At 39.2% G+C, this 6,436-nt stretch overlaps 1 long non-coding RNA gene across 1 annotated transcript; it reads right to left on the bottom strand.

Annotated features, from left to right (window-relative positions):
• Window positions 1–1,188: 1,188 nt before the first annotated feature.
• LOC110873196 lies at window positions 1,189–2,743 on the bottom strand. The gene is made up of 3 exons (XR_002554969.2): window positions 2,588–2,743; window positions 2,377–2,507; window positions 1,189–1,552 (listed from the first exon to the last, which is right to left on the bottom strand). It is a non-coding gene; the product is annotated as an uncharacterized LOC110873196 (long non-coding RNA).
• Between the last annotated feature and the right edge of the window lie 3,693 nt (window positions 2,744–6,436).

Below are 6,436 nucleotides of genomic sequence, written 5' to 3'. Positions count from 1 at the left end.
CCAAGCTAAAATGCTAAAAACTAAACCTCCGAAAAACCTAAAAAAATCCAAAAAACACAAAAAAAAATTAATATTTTTTATATCAAAATCGCTACCTTTAGTAGCGATTTTTTTTTAAATTAATTTTTTTTTTGTAACGAAAATTAGCGATTTTGAGGTAAAAATATAAGAAAATTTTTTTTTGTGTGTTTTTTAGGTATTTTTGGTTGTGTTCATATTGGTTCTCGCAATAAAGGGTGGTTCCTAACGAATCCTTCTCATATATATATATATATATATATATATATATATACTAGTCGTTTACCCGCGCGATGCGGCGGGAAACATATCACATAGGTTGGTGAGTTTAGGGCTATGAACGCTGCGGTTCTCGTTTTCCAGTTAATTTATCAGTTTTCTCGTGATATATTGTATATTGTAACAAAGTTTGGTCTTACGTAAGATATTAATAAACATCTTACGTTTATTGATGCTAAATACCTGAAGCATGAAACATCCAAACGGGTAACGGGTAGGGCATTCGAGTATGAGACCAGAAATGGGATATAAAACTATTAGTTTTAGTAATGTTATATTCTAGCAGGAAACATGCGCAATGCGGCGGCAGCGACAATTTACAAAGGGGTACTCGTTAGTTTATTAGTGCTCTCATGGAAATGAGAAACACGATGTCTTACCACGACGGGATTGTTCACAGGTGGCCTTGGGATTGATTAAGGGTTGTGAATGAGGATTAGCCACGCGGGGTGTATATGCCGTGGTGTGACATCCCAGCTTGTTGCAATCATTGAGGATATCAATCGAGCCATTTGGCTAGTCGAAAAATGTTGTTGTAGAGTTCCTCATTGTTGCAAGTGTGGATACAAGTGTTAAGCTTATTTTAACAAATATGATTTGTATTTATGTATTCTTTGTTTGTGTTTCAATTGATGTTATCACTACTCGATGACAAGTTGATCAAGGAATATATGTACTCGATTTGCTTGTATAGTACGTTGAAAATAAAGGAGTTAAAATATGACTTTATGTTGGTAAAAAAACATATATACGTGTAACAGGTAATAAAAATGTGTAGTTAAGTTTGCACCTAAGCTTCCATTAAATAAACCATGTGTTTTTATTTGATGAATGTAATATAAAACACAACTACATGTTGCAAGAGAATAAAACTGCTGATTTAAAACATTTTCATAATCAAAATAGTTAGTGGGTCCTGAAGGCATGGATTACAGGAATACACCATCCAAAAAAATCATTTACAAAGTGGCGATGATTCAGGCTTTAATGATCAAAATTGACGAAACTGAACAAAATTATCAAAATGGTATAGCATTTGAATAATGACTAAACGTTCAAGAATCAAGTTCCATCACCACCCATTGCCTGCATATTTTGACAGATAAAGAAAATACTTGTGATCGTAAATGTGGGATACCTAGCTTGCAGTGTACGGTCACCATCATCCAGCCAACATGACCCGTCATCATGCCAGTAAAACCACCTCTTCTTAACGCCTCTACCAGATGGAATTATTGGGTAAAACCACCTCCTCCTAACAAGAAAAAGAACAAAATATCAAATTTATCATGACAACATCCAGGTCCTTCACTTTATAAACATGATAAAGTAAGAACATAAAAAATAAATGGTAAAGGACACAGATTATCAAGTCCTACTAAAAAACACAGATTACAAGGGAGAGTTGCAAATAAAAAAAACTACAAAACAAATAAACTAAATGGTAACTCTTTATTTTTAGATTTAAAAAACAAATAAAAAATTAAAATACAAAAGCGACAAGGTCTAAAATCAAAGCGCAAATCGCAAAAGCGGAGGGCTTTTCGTACGCGAGGCGCAAGGTGCTTAAATATATACCCTATAGGATTTTTGGCATCCCTAACCCAAAATATAGTTATAAATTAGGTTTATATATGATTTAATGTATAAATCACTTAAATGTACAACCATTTTAGCTACATGTATATCAGTTTAATGCACAAAAACACCTTATGTACAAGAAGCGATTGCCTAAGTGGGATTTTTTTTTCTCAAAAGCTTGCTTTTGTACGCTTTTTGCACAGAGCTCGCCTTATGTCACACAAGGCGCAACTCTTTGCGCCTAGGTCGCTTTGCGCTTAAGCAAAGCTTAAGGCACGCTTTTTTAAACCAAGATTTTGACACCATCCAATTCCTGAAAACCTGAGACTGAAACATCATGATGTTCATGAAATGCATTGACCATATGTGATACAACTTCCCCACCAGCCGAGACCAAAAAACCTACAGCTTTTTTTAGCTAAACTACTTGCACCAGAAGTGGTAGAAGTGGACTGAAACAAAATATAGAGGTACCATTATGTAATATAGCTATCATACCTATCAAGTGCCTCTACTTTCTTCCTAATATCAGATGACAGAAGAACTGGTTCAGCATGCTTTGGAAGCGAGTCCTGCAGTTGCTTTTTCTCCCTCAACCAATTTTCTGTGTTTGGGCACTCGTTCAAGACCTGAAAGAGGGTCGGGTAGACACATATGAATAGATAAAAATGAACATACGCTAAAAAATTATGGATATTAAAATAATTACCTTTTGTTTCTCACTCAAGTCAATATGTTCATACTTGGGATCAAAAGATGCAGTAGCCTGTTTGAACCAATTAACATGATTGACAAGTTGATCGACAAAGGATCCTCTTTCTGAGTGCTCTTTGTACAGTTGTTCAATGGGGTCACCTTGCTGCAATTGTTAAAAGAGTGTAAATGTGCAATTTAACTGTTGCTTATATCCCGCATTCAACCAAACCCGTCACCAGAACCCACTTCATATAGCCAGTTTTTCAGCCTTAAGCATGCTAATGAGGTTTAAAACAGTACGAAACTATCTCAAAGAGAACAGATAGAACCATAACCTGAATGCATCATGCATAGGATCCAATAGTCTATATCAAACAAAATATTGCGAGTATAAAGAGCCGAGCCACCATCACCATCCGATAAGGATTGATCTTGCTGGATGCATTTGGTACTTTTCTTGAAAGCGACTATCTTGCTTCATCTAACCTGCATGATCAGTAACATTATAACAATCAGCCTTTATATATTAACTTAAGCCCGCTTCAACACACTTTTTCTTCCAATTTTTTAAGAATTTTTTAAACAATCAACATATTAAATAAGATTATAAAAACTATATGGTTAGATTATTAGTTTTAAAAATCAAGAAAATGTTCAAACACACACATAATTATTCATTTACCAGTTTCTTTCTGAGTTTCTCCGCTGTAGGATTCACATTCATTGGATTCACAAACCTGAGTATATGCCAATAATTTGATCAGCTTGGAATGTGAAAAAAAAAAAACTAAAAAGTTCCATGTTCGACGGTCTAAAGTCAACAGTAAAGGTGTGTTCTTTTTACAAGAGCAGCAGGAATATAATCACGTTCAAATTAGCAATTTGTTTCATTAGAGATACAAATCTTACCTGTTAAAGTGCCGCTAGAAATAGTTGCTCGATCAGTCGACCCCATGTATGATGTACCACTTGTTCAAATACAAAACAGCTAGAGCAAGTTCCGTTCTCGCAACATCAAGAAAATAATCAATCAAACAACAATAAATGTCCTTCCAAACTCATACAATTCCACAAATCTTCAAGTGTAACCATAATATTTCATTCACAGTCAAAAGTATTGATTCAACAAAAGAAGTAAACTGTACATAATCATGAGGAACCGAAAACCAAACGAAATCTCCCTAAAAAAACACAAAAAAACATAAAAAAGCCTATAAATTTAAACAAAAATCAAGAAATCTTGTAAATAAACCCTAGACTTGTAAATAAACCCTAGAAATCTACTTACAAAGAACAGAGTGCACCCACAAGCATAGATCTGGCCAGATCTTCCACCCACAAGCACCATCGTTGACGAACCCACAACCAAACGGAAGATCTGAAACATTACCCAGATTAGATTCAAATAACAAAAAAAAAAATAAGAAGATATCGTAAAAAGAAAGGTACCCTACAGTCAAACCAGTAGATCTGGTGTCGGATCTACTGAGATAGTGTCGGATCTTGAAGCCAGCGTGAAAGAAGCCATAGAAATCGATCTGGTGTCGGATCTGGTGTCGAATCTGCTGAGATAGTGTCGGATCTTGAAGCCACCGAGAAAGAAGCCATGAAGCGACTGTTGGAGTGGAGAAGGGGAGAAGACGGTGATGGCGACGACCGGTTCGATGGAGGAGCGGTGGAGGAGCGGTGGATGAAATGAAGGTTAGGGTTAGGGTTTGTAGAGAAGGGTGGAGCGTCTGGATGGATGAAACGAATTTTGTGGTTTAGATAGAGTGATAGAAAGTTTATATAGGATCCATCAAAGTAAAACGGGTCAAGTTGATCCGGGTAAGATCCATCCGGCTATACAGCATGTGTTGAAAAGAAGTTTTCAACACTTTGTGCTTAAATGCTTGTACAATGGGCTTCAAATGGTTGTACAATGGCAAATGACCATTCTTGCCCTTCCTATATGCTTATTAAAGTAGTATAGATATATATATATATATATATATATATATATATATATATATATATATATATATAGGGTAATGCTCCATAAAAAACCTTATATTTTTAGAAAACTTTGCAAACCCATCTAATGGCCTACATTTGGCCACATGTCCCAACTTCCATAATATCCTTTTTAATCTTGAGGGCACATTGGTAATTCTACATATTCCTAGCCCACTCAAAAAGTTATCTTGTCCAAAGTGATTTGACACCCTCATTAATATCTAACATCACATCGTTCTCTTTCATCCTCCTCCATTTTCGATGAACCAAATTCAAATTAGAAAGGTTGTTTTTTCATAATTTCTTCATCTTCTTAAACCACTTATTTCAAACTAGATCCACCATTAATGAACTATGGAGCGTCCATCAACAATGGTAGATCTATGGAGCACCATTAATGTACTGTGGAGTATTCATCTTCCTAAACAAGATCTTTACTACGATCTGGGCTAGTGGGCTTTGGTTCATGAAGGGGTATGGTCCCAGATCTCGCGTCAGCACGACCGCGAGTGACCATTACCCTTATCAAAACCCCCACTAGCTAACAACCTACCTGTGTCCGTGCGGGAATGCGCAAACACAGTGGTTGAATCCAATCTGCCCAATGATGGAGGACTTACCTGGAACATGAGAACGGTATAGTGATGCGGCATGGCACCGCATCTGGTGTATGAAAACGGAAGTATTCACAGCGATGCGGCCTAGCACCGCATCCAGTGAACACTTCTATCAATACAAGGGAGCTGGATAACAGCAACAGTCACCACAGACGACGATGCAACTTGGTACCGCATCTCGCGTATTTCTTGATCAAAGAGTGAGACGCGGGAACATCTACAGTTACCGCAAACAGCGATGCGGCCCGCACCGCATCCTGTGCACTCAGCAAGTGGGACTGACACCACAGAGCAAGTAGCACCAATGGCAGCCGCCTGTCAGGTCTACGTAAGCGACAGACTGACGTGGCTTCACCTCCACAGCCGACATGCCTGACACACCTGCAAAGGTGCAGCATGTCGTCAGTCTATCCATCCACCTCCTCCTTCACTCCTCGGCTATAAATACCAACCCCAAACCAGGTTTGAGGTATCTCTTCACAACTCTCTCACTACTACTACTATCATACTTTGCTTCCCAAGCAGACTACTGATTCTCACGCCGGAGAGTGGTAACAAGGAGCACCCCCCACCCCTTCCTCCTTGTTACAAGTCACGGTTTGTTTCCTTGTGCATGAGATCAACCAGCAGGCGATCCAGCCAGTGATCCTCGAGAGGAAGGGATTAACCCTTCTTGACGAGACCAGTGTGTTAACCCTGCTCGGTTAACCATTTTTTCATCATTGGCGTCCACCGCTACTCTTAAGCACTTTTGTACCATCCATCTCACTCTCAAAAGATCATGTCTGACCATCTGAATAGCACTGCTGGGGATAACCTAAACCCCACCAACTCAGGGCCTGCGAGGATCACTCCTCCAATCCCAAATCCTGTCCACATTGGCACATCAATGCAAGGGGGCGCATCCCTTACGTTTGGACACGATCTCTCACAGTACGCATCTGTGATCCCTCCAGACATGAATCCTCATGCCTGGTATGACCAGCAGGAAGCCCTGCTGGCCGCAACATACAATCGATCTTGTGCGGAAGCACAAGTACAAGCCGGGCCTACCCCGGCACCGCATACCCCTACGGGTCGTATTTTACAATATGACGGCAGGGTTCCTTCACGCCCAGCCTCCCGAAGCAGGCGGGAGGACCGTGGATCCTCTTACTGTGAGGTCCACACAATTGATGAGGACGACTCCTCATATGGGTCTCGTGCCAGAGGCCCAGTACATAGCCGCTTGGGCCCTCAAGGCGATAACC

This window comes from Helianthus annuus, chromosome 8, assembly GCF_002127325.2.
Source record: "Helianthus annuus cultivar XRQ/B chromosome 8, HanXRQr2.0-SUNRISE, whole genome shotgun sequence".
In the NCBI taxonomy this organism is placed as follows: Eukaryota; Viridiplantae; Streptophyta; class Magnoliopsida; order Asterales; family Asteraceae; genus Helianthus; species Helianthus annuus.
This window is presented reverse-complemented; position numbering and strand designations above follow the sequence as displayed.